At 37.0% G+C, this 16,388-nt stretch overlaps 1 long non-coding RNA gene across 1 annotated transcript in view; it reads left to right on the plus strand.

The window, feature by feature from the left end:
- LOC120300824 overlaps positions 1-16,388 on the plus strand; it is a 126,356-nt gene that overhangs the window by 44,997 nt on the left and 64,971 nt on the right. The gene's annotated exons all lie outside the window — the stretch shown is intronic.

Here is a 16,388-nt window from a genome sequence, read left to right on the forward strand (position 1 = left end):
ACCTGTCAAATCTTTTGTCAGGCATAGCAGTAAATATTGATTCCATATTCAGGAACCTGCTTACTGCAGAAGCTCAGACAACCCAGCCAGGTCTGATAAAAAAGAAATCAGAGACACACAGAAGGCCTGCTAATTCCACTACACAGAACTCAGAAACTTTATATCTGCCTGCTCCAGGATTTACATTCCAGTCTTTTCTTCCTTCCTTTTTGAGTCAACAGAAATGTGGCTGTTTTTCATGACTTTGATATTGGGGGCATGTGTTTGTTTATATGAAATGTCTTGCTTTGGAATCACTGATTCCCTGTCTTTCCAGCTTCATTCCATATAGGTCCTGCATAAAACAGGGAATGAGATCAGGAAAATCAACTTTGTAACAGATTTTGAGCACATAAAAATTAAGTAATATTTAATGCATTCTGGTTTTTTTTCCTTAATAAATCATTACTTGGGAAGATTTAAAGAAGAAAAAATATTGCATAGAATTCTCCCTGGATATTTGTCTGTTGATTTATTAAATTTATTATAGCCACCCAAATCAGAGGATTCTTCTCTTTTTGTCTTCAAGGATTTAACCACATGGACTTTATGGATTGCTGATTCGAGATTGTAGGAGGCAATGTGAATCTCATCTCAAGGGATGTAAAAAATTCTGCTACATTAACAAATATAAGTGTTCCTAAAGATTATGTAAACCAAAGCATTTTAATCCAAAGAATAAATAATCAACTCGCCATTATTATTTATCACTGTAAATGCACAAGTACAAAATAACCTACCCACTTTCCCCAGATATTGGGAAATGTCCAGCCAGACAGGGAGGAAGGATCAAGTGGGGAAGTAGTCTGGAGTTATTGCACAGACCACAAAGAGATCCAGGAGATCTCTACACATCCCCTCCAAGAAACTTTATCTATATGTTCTCAAGCAAAGGCAAGCAGTCAGGATATTCCTGTATTATAGGCAATTAAAGTAGTTACCTAGAACTCTATATGTGTGGATTTGCTTGCATGCATCTGGCACCATCTTGCTCAAACCTTTAGAAATATCTCATTATTTTTACCTTGCTTCTTTTCCTTTTAATGAGCGACTAAATACATACTTGGAGCTTGGTTGGCGTCCTATGCCTTCCAGACACTCAATTCAAAATCAACCTGTTCCTATATGCTCAGTTCCTATATGTTCCTATAGTAGTTATCCAAATTAGTGATCTCATGATCTGTCTTTTTTCAGGACAAATTCTGCCAGCCAGAATTTACCAATTATGTCATTATAATCTCTATTCCTTTAGGGATCAATCAATCTACATTGGAAGTTGCAACTTTTTTATGATTGTTTTTCTTTCCTTTTTTTTCCTATTATTTTCTTTTCCTTTTTGTATGTTCAAAATTTTATTTTTTATTTTATTTTATTTATTTTTATTTTTATTCTAGTTCAGTTTGTATTAGTTTTTACTATTTATTAAAAAATTGGTAAGTTTTAAAACTTTCACAAACCTACAAAAGTTTCATATTCTGTTTTTCCAAATAGTCCTATTGCTTTAAAATATTGTAAACTAAAATATGACAATGAATAATGTCTATAAAAACTAGTTCCACAACACTATGAGACAGAAACTATCTGTGTAAAACTTAAAATAAAAGTATTTAATCTATATTTGTAAGAGATGCTAATTATGCTCTGCATATTAAATCAAGTCCATCTAGGGAAATGTTTAGTTAATTAATTTAATTAATAACACCAAGGCAGAAAAAGGAGCCATAGTTATTAAGAGATAATTGTACCCTTGGGACGTGTTTTTGCACTAACAAGCACTCCTTCAAGATCAAGACCTAAAATGGTTTATAAGAAGATTGTACAACTTTTGTTGAATTTCACATCTTATATAGGGCACCATTTTTTCCCTCATCTTCTTTAAAAAAATGATCTAAACAAAATGCATGGCATACAATTAACAAAGGAATTTTGGACAGAATAAATATATAATTCAACCAATTAGATAGGGAGCATTGTATAAAATTTCTTAATAATATAATAATAAAGTATATGCACACTTGTATATTTGCTTCTCAATAACAGTATATCTATGAAATTGCATTTAAATTAGTTTTATATTCATTCCATTTACTCAGCAATACCTTCTTATAAATTTGGGCTGAAAAAATATAGGAATAAGTTTTTGGTCAATGGTAGAAGAGAGATAAATCACCAAAGAAGGGTACATATCTGAAATTATAGTCATGAATCAGACTAATGAAATGTCATAATATGCTGAGGGGATGAAGAATGCTAAGAAAAGCAAGAAAAGGGGGCTGAGTTATGTATATTTAAAATAAGAGTTGAAAATATCAATATATCAGTTGTTTACTTAAAACAGGAAAAAACCCTATAATATTAAAACATTAAAAAGCAGAATTACTATGGTCTGAAGGCTAAATTGTATGATAACTGGTTGAGGGAGCTAGCCTATTGAGGAGAAGGATTACTGTCATCCAGTACTTAAGGGACTGTTGCAGAGAAAGGAGAAATGTCAATGCTGCAAATACTGTATATTCTTGCTTTGACAATATGCAAAACTGTTTGGCATTTATTGGGTTAATACTTAGCTTAGACTGGGCGGGGGGAAAAGCCCGGGAAAGAACTTTTGACCTTCTCACTAATTGGATAATGTGACCTGTGACTGCATGAGAAGGGAGGGGTTGAGCAAGGAAAGCTTGATGCCAGCAACCGGAAGTTCAGATTCTGGCATCAATTAGTCCAATGGTGACCGGCATAAATTGTAGCTCTGCAAATAAAGACTTTAGGAAAGCCTGAAAGTTCTTTGAAGTGCTTCATTAGTCGGAACATGTGACATCATGCCAGAATCCGCACTCTTTTCAAACGATCTACATCCCGATTTATCAACAGCAGCCTCGGGGGAGATCTCATTATGGAGAAAAAAAAAATTGCCTGAAACCAGCCCCGTAGCTGCAGCAGTTTCCCTGGGGGGGAAAGCGACAGCCAGCAAGCCGGGGGAGGGAGAAATTTGGCAGATTTCCCAGCTGAGAGCGAAGACTTCAAAAGCAGCATGGACAATGACCTGTCAAACAGCTTTTGAGAATTTAAAGAGACTATTTGCCACTGAACCGGTTCTAAAGCACCCCTGCCCAGGGGAACCCTTTGTGATTCAAGCCGACGCCAGCGATGTGGCGGTTGGAGCAGTGTTACTTCAAAAGAACAAAAGTGGGATCCTGCAACCCTGTGCCTACACCTCTAAGAAATTCACTGAGAGCGAGCAAAGATGGGCAATCTGGGAGAAAGAGGCCTTCGCAATTAGGTGGGCGCTATTGAACTGGCGACACTATCTAGAAGGGAGCAAGGTGCCATTTGAGGTATGGACTGATCACAAGAACCTAGAGGCACTGAAAACTCCTCGCAAATTGTCACCAAAGCAAGTACGGTGGACACAGTACTTTAACCGCTTCAACTTCACTCTAAAGTACATACCAGGAGGAAAGAACTTTCTAGCTGATGCGCTATCCCGGTTACCCCAGTACAAAAGTGAACGAGAGCAGGTTAACGAGGCAATTATTCCCAATCCACAAACTGTCACTCAACTTACACCTCGCAGGGTCCCCAATCCGGATGACCTTGGGGTGAAGAAAATAAAACGAGAGCTCCTCACTGACCAATGGTTCAAAGATAATCAAGCGTCCCTAACATGCAGGGATGGCTTGGCTTACAAAGGGGGGAAGTTATATTTGCCAGAAGCGCTCCGTCTAAATGCTCTCAAACACAACCACAATGTAAAGCAGGCTGGACACTTTGGATATTTGAAAACCCTACACCTCACCCGCCGGCAATTTTGGTGGCCGGGGCTGAAAAAGGACGTGGAAAACTTTGTAAAAAGTTGTACTGTATGTGCTACAATGAAAAGAATCCCGGGGAAAACTCCTGGGTTACTGCAACCTGTGGCAGACCCTTCTCAACCCTGGGAAGAAATAGCTATGGACCTTATAGTGGACCTACCTGAAAGTAGGGGAAATTGTAGTACTTGGTACAATGGAAGGGAGACCCATTGTCTGAAGCCACATGGGTGAAATCTAGTGAAGTGAACGCTGACAGATTGATCAAAAGGTTTCATGTGAAACACCCCAACAAACCGAAAGATAACCCTTAACATATGCTTTTGTTTACTTTACAGGTTCTGTCCTTCTTGTAAGGGGGGCCGGATGTCAATGCTGCAAATACTGTATATTCTTGCTTTGACAATATGCAAAACTGTTTGGCATTTATTGGGTTAATACTTAGCTTAGACTGGGCGGGGGAAAAAGCCCGGGAAAGAACTTTTGACCTTCTCACTAATTGGATAATGTGACCTGTGACTACATGAGAAGGGAGGGGTTGAGCAAGGAAAGCTTGATGCCAGCGACCGGAAGTTCAGATTCTGGCATCAATTAGTCCAATGGTGACCGGCATAAATTGTAGCTCTGCAAATAAAGACTTTAGGAAAGCCTGAAAGTTCTTTGAAGTGCTTCATTAGTCGGAACATGTGACAAGAGGATTGACTTATTCTCCAAAGCACCAGAGGGCAGAACAAAATGTAATGGGTGGAAGCTTGTTAAATAAAGATCTAACCTAGAAGTAAGGAGAGATTTTTCTGACAGTGAGAATAATTAATCAAAGGAATAGCTTGCCTCCTGGAGTTGTGGATGCTTTGTCATTGGAGATTTTAAAAAATAACATGCTTCCAATAAGAAGAAATGTGATCCACCAAAATAGGTGTGATGAGCAGAAGGAACAGAACAGAAGATTAAATTTTAGAAAAAAAATATAAGTAACACATTTGTTTTTAAATGAATATAAATATATAGGGTCATGAAGGAATAGCTATTGACTTAGTCAAACATTTATGAATTGGTTGATAAATACCAGAAAATTGTTTAAGTGTGACTTGAGGAAATTAATTATTGGTTATATCTTGGTAAAGGAAAAAAGGAGGATTCAGGGAATATGCCATCAAAAATATAAGAAAATTAAAGATTATAAAGGTCATATACGGAATGGTTGCTGGAACGGGGTATGTCTAGTTTAATGAAAAGAAGGATGAGGGGGGACATGATAGCAGTGTTCCAATATCACAGGGACTCCCACAGAGAAGAGGGAGTCAAGCTATTCTCCAAAGCACCTGAAGGCAGGACAAGAAGCAACAGATGGAAACTAATCAAGGAGAGAAGCAACCTAAAACTAAATAGAAATTTTCTAACTGTTAGAACAATTAACCAGTGGAACAACTTGCCTCCAGAAGCTGTGAATGCTCCAATACTGGAAGTTTTTAAGAAGATACTGGACAGCCATTTGTCCGAAATGGTATAGGTTACCTGCCTGAACAGGGGGTTGGACTTGATGACCTCCAAAGTCCCTTCCAACTTTATTGTTATTGTTACTTATTTATTTATTATTTTACAAATTTATATAGTCATCCATCTCATAAAACATGACTCTGGAGAACAAAATACATAATAATAATAATAATAATAATAATAATAATAATAATAATAATAATAATGTAATAGAGTTTGGCTTGGACAAATGTGCCACACTTACTATCAAACAAGGAAAAATAGTGAAAACTGAAGGAATCAAGATGCCCCACGAAAATAACATTAAGAGTCTGGATGAGGAAGATTACTACAAATACTTGGGTATCCTTCAAGCTGACAACATCAAGCACACTGAAGTCAAGAAAAAAATTAGAGGTGAATACATCAAGAGAGTGAAGAAGATCTTAAAGTCCAAACTCAATGGAAGAAATACCATAAAGGCAATCAACACCTGGGCAATTCCAGTCATTAGGTACACAGCTGGAATAGTGGACTGGACTCAAGCAGAATTAAAAGCAATGGATAGGCAGACTAGAAAAATAATGACAATGAATCATGCCCTTCATCCACGCAGTGACATTGATAGACTTTATCTACCAAGGCAAATAGGTGGGCGTGGAATGCTACAAGTAAATCAGATGGTTGAAGAAGAAAAAATGGCTTTGGAAGAATATCTGAAGAACAATGATGAAGATGCACTGAAATTAGTATCTCAGGAAGGCTTACTAACTACTGGAGAGACCAAACTGGCCTACAAGAAAGACCAAATGAAGAACAGAATAGAGGCATGGGAAGACAAAGCACTACATGGCCAATACATGAAAAAAATAGCCGGGAAAGCAGATAATAATAAAACCTGGCAATGGCTAAGAGCAGGAAAATTGAAGAAAGAGACCGAGGGACTAATTCTGGCTGCACAAGACCAAACCTTAAGGACAAATGCATACAAAGTCAAAATTGAGAAGACAGCAAAAGACAGTAAGTGCCGCCTATGCAAAGAAGCTGAAGAAACAGTGGACCACGTGGTAAGCTGTTGCAAGAAGATTGCACAGACTGATTACAAGCAGCGGCATGACAAAGTAGCAACAATGGTGCATTGGAAGATCTGCAAAAAATATCATTTGCCTGTAAGCAAAAACTGTTGGGATCATAAAATAGAGAAAGTAATAGAAAATGATAAAATTAAACTGCTCTGGGACTTCAGAATTCAAACAGACAAGCACCTGCAACATAACACCCCAGACTTAACAATTGTCGATAAGAAAGACAAAAAAGTCTGGATAGTGGACGTGGCAGTGCCTGGAGATAGCAGAATAGAAGAGAAAGAACTGGAGAAGATAAAAAAATACAAAGACCTACAAATAGAAATAGAAAGACTGTGGCAAAAGCAAGCAAGGGTAGTACCAATAGTAATAGGCTCCTTGGGTGCAATCCCAAAACAACTGGAGCACCACTTGAACACCAGTGGCATTGACAAATTCGCTATTAGTCAATTGCAAAAGGCAGCCTTATTAGGAACTGCTTCCATCCTGCGACGATATCTGTAATACCATCAAACATCCACATCTGCCTATCCCAGGTCCTGGTTAAGGACTCGATAGGTAGACAAAATGCCAAATCCAGTCTGAACATCTGGCTGACTGTGCGATGATCAATAATAATAATAATAATAATAAATATTCAAACATGAATAAAACAGAAAAAAATGAAAAGGCATAAAATGCAAAGAAAGCGAGAGAATAAGTGTCACTTGCCATCTTGCTGACTCCCCTATGGCTCACGGGGTTGATAGAAAGCTTTCCATGAGGTGAGCCGGGGTTGGGAGAATTGGGAACTACTTAGTAGATGGCATCCATAGCATACCCTTCCTGTTCTAAATGATGGGACCACTAGATTTAACCAGGGAGACATAATCTCTAAATAATCTGGTAGATCTTTAAGGGACAAAACTAGTGCTTTAAAAAAAAAAAAAGGTGCTGGAACCCACACATGTCATACAACCCGCCTTGTCTACCCTACAAAGTTCCATCCCAAAAAAGTGCTGGAACTCCGTTCTGGGCGTTCTATGAGAAAAAAAGCCCTGGACAAAACCATCATCTTGTATTGGGCCTGGGAAAAAACTAACATACAATGAGGCTCATGAAGAAGGATGTGGCATGCATACAAAAAATTGTCCATACATTTACATTCTGCACTAGTTGAAGCTTCTAGATACTCTTTATAAAGTACATTAAAGTGATCCATTTTAAAGGCAATCAGAGCATAAATAACTTGAGTAGAGCATCATGATCCAAGAAAGGACACAATAGCACACAAAGTAAGTTGTTCAAGCACCCTGCTAGCCACAGTTGCTACCTGCTTCTCAAGCAGCAATCATGAGGCTGCAAGGATTCCTATGTTTTTTAGGGCAGTGCCGCCCCATTCAGCACTATAGGTGGTAAAAATCCATATTCAGAAGGCCCCAAAATCTAGAATCAATCTTGCCAGAGTCTGCTGTTTCCCATTCAAACTCTAAAGTTTCTAGGCCCTGGGACAGAACACCAACAACGCTGTTTAGTTTACCAAGGGAAGAGATATGTAACTGGATACCATCAGCATAATAATGATACTTCATCCCATGGTAACAGATGAACTTCATGTAGCTATTAAATAGAAATAGAGATAGTACCTGTGAAACTCCAGATCTCCCACACCAAATCCAAATTCTACTGGCACCAGAAAAAGAAAGCAGATAAGCACAATATTGCACTGACCACTCCTAATCTATGGAGCCAATCCAGAAGGATATCATGGCTAATTGTACTGAAAGTTACCAAGAGGTTAAGAAGAACAAGGAAAGATGCACCACTCCTATCTTCCAACCAATGCTTCTCTGTCCCATGATCAGGCACAAATCCTGTTTGAAAATGATCCAGATAATCTTCTTTACCCAGAGCCCATTAAAATTGATGTCCAACCATCTTTTTTACAATCTTCTAAAAAACATGGAGGTCAGAACCAGATGAAAATTATTGAACATGATTAGATCTAGTGAGGGCTTTTTGAGGTGGGAGCAACTTTCCGGGGAATTTCTAAAAGCTAATGAGCACAGTAAAGAAGGAGCTGGCAAATGGCCTTGAAATTTCTTTCTGAATTAAAGGGAGGACCTGGGATAGGCCATAAGTGTTCCAGAAGTTCTGCATAAGGAGACTATAAAACAGGAATCTCTGGCAGGTTTTGCCAAATCTGCAGTTCAGAGACTTCAAATGGACACTGAGTTCACACACTTCCTTTCTTAATGACTTCTGAAAATTACATATTGAATTGAATAATAAGTTAATTGTTATTGAATTGAATAACAGATTTCATCACACCAGGCAATTCTCAGTGAAAAAAAAATTCTTGTTTAAGAACATAAAAAATAATATTATAAATAAACAACAAAAGTGAAAATAGAACATTGGTTTTTGAAATCCTTTGCCCCACCAGCTACTTTCACCAAACCAACTAAAGGGAGCCTCCAATCAAAAACCACACAGCCATCATCTCTTTTCCCCCTATTCCTGGACCTCATGCCTGAAGGCATTCATTTCATTTCACTGTGGGGGAGGGAAACTTTATTTCCATCCAAAACTTTACTACCAAGTTGTCCACCAGGTGGCATCTCTTCATCAGATTTAACTTATTTTTTGATATTTATCAAATTTTAAGTACCACCTATCTTGCTCACAGAAATGGCTACTCCACTCTCCTTTGGAACTTTAGCCACAAAGGAAGAAACAAAATGGCTTTTAAAAAGCTATTCGGGCACCAGCTTTCTTCTGCTGCTACTTTCTTCTAGCTCCATCAGAGGCTCCTAACTTGTCACTCCACAGGGGCAGTCTGATAATTCTTCAGGCTCCAGGTCAAATTTTGGAACTGCAAACCACCCCACACTGCAGAAGTCCCCAACCATTTGGGCACCAGGGACCATTTCCGGGGAGAGAGGTTTTTCCACGGATCAGAATATGCATGGTTTTGTGTGCTGCCTGCATCTTGTGGATGGGGCTTTGCTTGTTTGTGCAGACCAGTTGCTGGCATGCCATAGCCCAGTACTGGTCCATGCTTTGTTGTTGTTGTTAATTGCGAAGTCGTGTCCGACCCATCGCGACCCCATGGACAACATTCCTCCAGGTCTTCCTGTCCTCTACCATCTTCTGGAGTCCATTTAAATTCACACCTACTGCTTCAGTGACTCCATCCAGCCATCTGATTCTCTGTCGTCCCCTTCTTCTATTGCCCTCAATCTTTCCCAGCATTAGGCTCTTCTCCAGTGAATCCTTCCTTCTCATTAGGTGGCCAAAGTACTTGAGTTTCAACTTCAGGATCTGGCCTTCTAAAGAGCAGTCGGGGTTGATCTCTTCTAGGACTGACCGTTTGAACGCCTTGCAGTCCAAGGGACTCGCAGGAGTCTTCTCCAGCACCATAGTTCAAAGCCTCAATTCTTTTGCGCTCAGCCTTTCTTATGGTCCAACTTTCACAGCCATACATTGCAACTGGGAAAACCATGGCCTGGACTATACGCACTTTTGTTGGCAGGGTGATGTCTCTGCTTTTTAGAATGCTGTCTAGATTTGCCATAGCTTTCCTCCCCAGGAGCAAGCGTCTTTTAATTTCTTGGCTGCAGTCCCCATCTGAGGTGATCTTGGAGCCCAGAAAAATAAAATCTGTCACTACCTCCATTTCTTCCCCATCTATTTGCCAGGAATTGAGAGGGCCGGATGCCATGATTTTGGTTTTCTTAATGTTGAGTTTCAAGCCAACTTTTGCACTCTCCTTCTTCACCCGCATCAAGAGGCTCTTTAGTTCCTCTTCACTTTCTGCCATTAGGGTGGTATCATCTGCATATCTTAGGTTGTTTGATATTTCTCCCGGCAATCTTAATTCCAACTTTTGATTCATCTAGCCCTGCCTTTCTCATGATGTGCTCTGCATATAAGTTAAATAGGCAGGGCGACAGTATACAGCCTTGCCGGACTCCTTTTCCAATTTTGAACCAATCAGTGGTTCCGTGTTTGGTTCTCACTGTTGCTTCTTGACCCGCATATAGGTTTCTCAGGAGACAAATGAGATGTCTGGTACTCCCATCTCTTTAAGAACTTGCCACAATTTGTTGTGATCCACACAATCAAAGGCTTTTGCATAGTCAATGAAGCAGAAGTAGATGTTTTTCTGGAACTCCCTAGCTTTCTCCATGATCCAGCGTATGTTGGCAATTTGATCTCTAGTTCCTCTGCCTCTTCGAAATCCTGCCTGTACTTCTGGTAGTTCTCGATCCACATACTGCTGGAGTCTAGCTTGTAGGATTTTAAGCATAACTTTACTAGCATGTGAAATGAGTGCAATGGTGCGATAGTTTGAACATTCTTTGGCATTGCCTTTCTTTGGAATTGGAATGTAAACTGACCTTTTCCAATCCTGTGGCCACTGTTGAGTTTTCCAAATTTGCTGGCAAATTGAGTGTAGCACTTTTACTGCATCTTCTTTTAAGATTTTGAATAGCTCAGTTGGAATACTGTCACCTCCACTAGCTTTGTTGTTGCTCAGATTTTCTAAGGCCATGCTTTAGAACATGTCAAAAAGGCTAATTTAGTATACTTTCTTCCCATAATTATCATACAGTCATGACTTTTAAAAGTATGAAAGTTTAAAAAAAATCCAAAATATTGCAGACTTTTCCAGAGTGAGACATAGCACTGTCTATTACTTTCCTTTTTTTCAGGCTTCCAATTGTGTCCCAACAAATACTGAAGCCATTTTAAGGAAACAGCTATTTGGGACACCCTCAACATTTTTTTTTCAAGCAAATGACCTGCTAGATCAGACTACAGATAATCTTCAGCTTACAACTACTTGTTTAATGACTGTTTAAAGTTACAATGGCTCTGAAAAAAAGTGACTTATGGTTGTGACTTATGACCATTGTAGCATCCCCATGGTCAAGTTATCAGAATTCTAAAGCTTGCCAACTGGCATGTTGATGACAGTTGCAGTGTCCTGGAATCAAGTGATCAGCTTTTGCAACCCTCTGACAAGCAAAATCAATGGGGAAACCAGATTTACTTAACAACCATGTTATTAAATAACTGCAGTAATTCATTTAACAACTGTAACAAGAAAAGTTGTAAAAGAGAGCAAAACTCACTTAACAATTGTCTTGCTTAGCAACAGACATTTTGGACTCAGTTATGATCATAAGTCAAGGACTATCTCTAATGATCTCTTTAGTCTAATAGGTGTTCTCACAATAGCCAAACAAATGCACAAAAAAGCCCAATAATCTTGCAGATGATGCTTCAGATGTAGTCATATTGAGAAAAGAGTGAGAGGGGGGGGAGGGATGAAAATTATGGGCATTTATAATTAACATGTTCAGCATAGTCTATAAAGCAATGTACAACCAAATTACAAATAGAATACCACAGTTTCCACATTTGCTGAGTTATTGCTCTTTGCTAGGCCTAGTTCCTGCCTTAAAGCCAAACATATGCTTTAAGGGTAGAAACTCCAGATTCAATGCTAGTATCCTGAAACAAAAGTCTAGAAAGACCTTGACTTAATACTTGCAGAAAAGACAGTATGAGAAGGACTAGATAGTATCTGCCCTGTGGTTAAACTGTGAAGCTAGAACTGGAAAAGGACAGATTTAAATCCTCAGTTAGGAAGGTCATTGAGATTTCTTTGGGTTAGTCAGTTTCTTCACTATTTCACTGAATTTTCATAAGGATAAAATTGGAAATGTGTGAACCATACATGCTGCTTTGATCAACTTAGAGAAAGGTTGGGATATTCATATGATACATAATAAGACAGCTTAATATATAGTTTGTATGATTATTACAAATGTAGATTAAGGAATCAGGAGAATGATTTAAACATTTGAAATATATTATGTTTGAAGTTCCTCCTGGTGCTTCAGTTTATTTTTTTATTAGCTGCTTAAATTTATATCATTTTAAGGGGAAAGTTTTACTGCAACAATCAAATATACTCATTCCAATAATTCAGATAGTCTGTCTGACACTAATCCCCTTACCCTTTCTCCATCTAAAGCTTCACTCTCTCCTTTTTAATACTGTCCTTAACATATCCATCTATTTGAATATATACTCATTTTGTAAAATTAAAACATTAAAGCTTTACATCAATCATACTGAAAAGCTAGCAAAAATGAAATATAGCCTTCAGTTTTCATCATTTTATAAAGACAAAAACCTTACAATTTCATTTTTATGTAACTGAAGTCTGCATTAATGCAATTTAACAAACTATTTATAAAATGTATTATTAGAAAGCTTTTGGTCATGATAAATCCTGAACAGTGTTTGTCTCTCTCTTCCTCCTTGTTTCTTTTTTTGATAGCATACCTTTGAATTTTATTTAAAGAAAATCTGTCCTATGCTACTTTTGAAGATATCAATTTTTAACAGGATAGCCTTTTCTGATATGTAATTTAAGGAGAAAAGGATCAAGCTTACTACTATTCCCTTTGATATATGTGCTATACTTTCTGGAAACTGCATATTCAAAATAATAACATGAAACAAGCCTAATATGTATGCAGATGTAGGCATGAAAGTTTCTTCCCAATGGAAAATAGATTGAATTGAGTATTCAAATGTATAAGAAAGATAAGAAATTTCACATTTCATAATCTTTCCACTTCCTGGCCAGGAAAGGTCAGCAGAGTGCAATTAGCCTTCAGGGTTTTGGAAACTCATGCAATTAGAATCCTTGGTTGTAGAAGAAAACCCTAGCTAACCCCTAGCTAACCAGAATTATGCTCTCACTTCCAACTTTTTTCATCAACATAGAAACATTTGATAGTAAAAAGAAGAAGGATTGGCATGTATGCTGCATTTCAACTTGTATTCATACATTATGGTACTAATAATTGCTCTATGGAAGGAGTCCTGAAAAAAGGGAATAAAATGGCAACCACCAAGAAGCCTCCTTAGTTGGATTCTTCATCCCCACGCCAAAAGTCAGGTGCCCTGTGGGGAAATCCTAGAAATGTTTTTGTTTTTAAATAAATAAATATTCAATGACACTGAAAAGTGTGATCAATATAGCCAGAGTATTGGCCTGAAGCTCAACCGAAAGGAGTCCAGATAATCCATTTCCTCCAAAATCCTTTGAAGCATAAGTTATCTACTTTCTTAGTAGAAGGATGTAGAATTGTCCAGTTCCATTGGATTTAATGAGGGCACCTTGAGGAGAAACTAGAGCACTCTTCCTTTCAAACTACTGTAACTCTCAAAGATTTATTCACCACCATATGGATCCAAACCTATGACATCTTCTAGGAAGCCTTGACAGCCAGAAATAACATAGATTTAAAACACAGATGGCTATACTTGTAGACCAAGGATCCTATCTATATCCTTAGATAGAATTACCAGTCTAAAACTTTTCCCAGCAACCAAATTAGTTTATGCTTCTGGCAACTCTGTAGGACCTGCACATGTGATTCTAACTCAGTCAGGCTAAATGATTTTGAACATCAAGTTTGTGTGGAAACATTTTTATCTCCAAAGAGGTATGATGATAATCATTGAGAAGTTCTAGTTTGCCTAGAATGATCCAATGTTAATATAGTCCTGTGTAAATGGAAAATAAAAGCGAAGAAAATGTGTATAATTTTAAACAAATTTACCTCTGCAAATCACCTGCTCCCAAATTACACACATGCATGCCCACATACTTCTCTATAAATTATCAGCCCTACCTTTTTCAATGATATCATCATCTCATACTCTATAGCCCTGAATTCTTCCCAAAATAGGCAGGAAAGTAGGGAGTTGGGTAGATAAGGAGACTGATAATTAATATACATTCTGTACATTTCTAGCATATCATAATTGCTAAAGGGTAGTATAGAATCCTTTAATATGTCATTTTGTCTATTTGGCAGCAGCTCTAAAATGCTGTTTTTTCAGCATTGCATTTTTGAAGTAATTTTCCTGAAATAGTTTTTTTTTTTAAAAAAATATAAAACATTAAGGTTTAGTAAGTATTGTATGTACTATATCTTGCCTTCAGCTATCCAGAGTAACTACTGAATCTGTGTTGTCTGTCACTTTTCAATTATATGAATGCTGAAGTCTTCTCCAAAGATTTCACAAAAGGCACTGTGTATCATTCAAATATTAATAAGCAACTCATCACATTTTTATTTGATATGATAGGAATAGGAATTACAAACAGCAAAATGTAATAAGAAAGACTAGGCTAATAAATTATTTCCTCTGCTATGAAGCCTGCAAACACAAGGCTCATACATGCCTGTAAATGCTCATACATACACATTCTTTTATTGGATTGTTTTGCCATACCTAACAGATATTTGAATCTGAAACAATTATATCATTAACTGTTCATATTTATTTATATATGAATGGAAATATGAGGTTATGACAAATAAGCTAGTTTTTTTTTATTTTCTCTCAAATTGTGCAAAAGAATTCCATGGACAAATTAATTATACTTGAAATGACTACAGAAACTTAGAAGTACTCAAATTAACATTGGAGTGATGAAAATACCCCCCCCCCACACACACACACACACTCTACCTTTATTTGTCTTTATACCACAGCTGGACTGAAAGTTTTTTAGGATATTTCTTTAGCAGATATTTATTTATATGTGTGTTGAGATATGGGAAGCAAGGTTATTTTTACAAGCTAATCAAGTAAGCCTATTCTTAAAATAATTAAATATTATTCTTGTAAAAGTATTTGTGAAAGTATTCAAATTCAAATTATATTTGAAACAACAGGCATTTAAAACATAGTCATGATAATATCTGTTAAAAACTGGTTTCTGGCATACATTTACACAAGAAAAAAGTGTTATTTGCTAAGTATTGTGTTTATCTATACAATATTTACATAGGGTATTAAGAGTTTTTTCTCCAGATTAAATCTCTAACTGATCAGAAGTTAATAAGATAATTCTGAACTACGTGCCTCTGTTTTTCAGCAGTTCTAATTTCAAAGTTATTTGAATTTAAGGCAATCTTTGAAATATATGAGTATTATTGTGAATGTTTGTGTCCCATAACTTTAAAATATAGAGTAGCTGAATATAAAGTCACAAAGACAGACTAAAGTTTAGATATATGAAGTGTGATCCATTTAAACAAAAATGGAACAGTGGATGCAAGAGCACCTGTATCCTGTATTGTGTGTTGGGAATGGCTTTTCGGGTATATCATCAGGTTATTCCATTAGAACTGATGGATGGGGAAATCACTGAACAATGTGTCATTACTATGCTGTCATTGAAGTATTGAACTCAACATTGCATAAAATGAGTCTATTGTCCCATATTGCTCTGAGATTAGGAGCTGATGTATTAATATAACTTCCCAAATGATATTTCTAATCTTTTAATTGTTGTTACAATAGTAATATAAACAAAGTGTACTATCTCCACTTTCTGCATTAAAAAAAAAGAATTCCAAAATTAGCATTTTGCAGGAATTAGAATCAGAAAATGCTCTTTTTATCCCATTTCCTTATCTCTCCTATCAATATGTTCTCAGCCAGTAGGGAGAATCCAGAAGCCTCCAATATAAGAACACTATTATAGGTAAAATTAAATCCAAATAAGAATGTATAATCACAATTATACTATCCCACTTTAAGTCAATATGCTTAGCCAATGGTCAAAAAATAAATTTCATCTTTCTTCACTTATTTTTCACCCCTCAACTTCTTTGGAATCTTTGATATTTGCATAAATTTGATCAAGTTTGGAGTTTTAAATTTTCTTAGAAATACCATTTGGCAAGTTATATTGAAACTTGTCACAGGTTACACTCATGAATAAGAAAGATAATGTTTATATTGAGGCATATGACTATATTGTAAGAATAGCTGAAGGAAACCAAAGGTAAAGTGCTTCCTCTAAAGTGGTAATTCACACAGTAATTCTTTTTCATTTTAAAATTGATTGTGCACCCAGCTTCATGACAGCAGTCATTTCTCAACCGAGTAGTTT

Source organism: Crotalus tigris, unplaced genomic scaffold, assembly GCF_016545835.1.
Source record: "Crotalus tigris isolate CLP2741 ecotype Arizona unplaced genomic scaffold, ASM1654583v1 scf7180000024359.8030256, whole genome shotgun sequence".
NCBI classification, from domain to species: domain Eukaryota; kingdom Metazoa; phylum Chordata; class Lepidosauria; order Squamata; family Viperidae; genus Crotalus; species Crotalus tigris.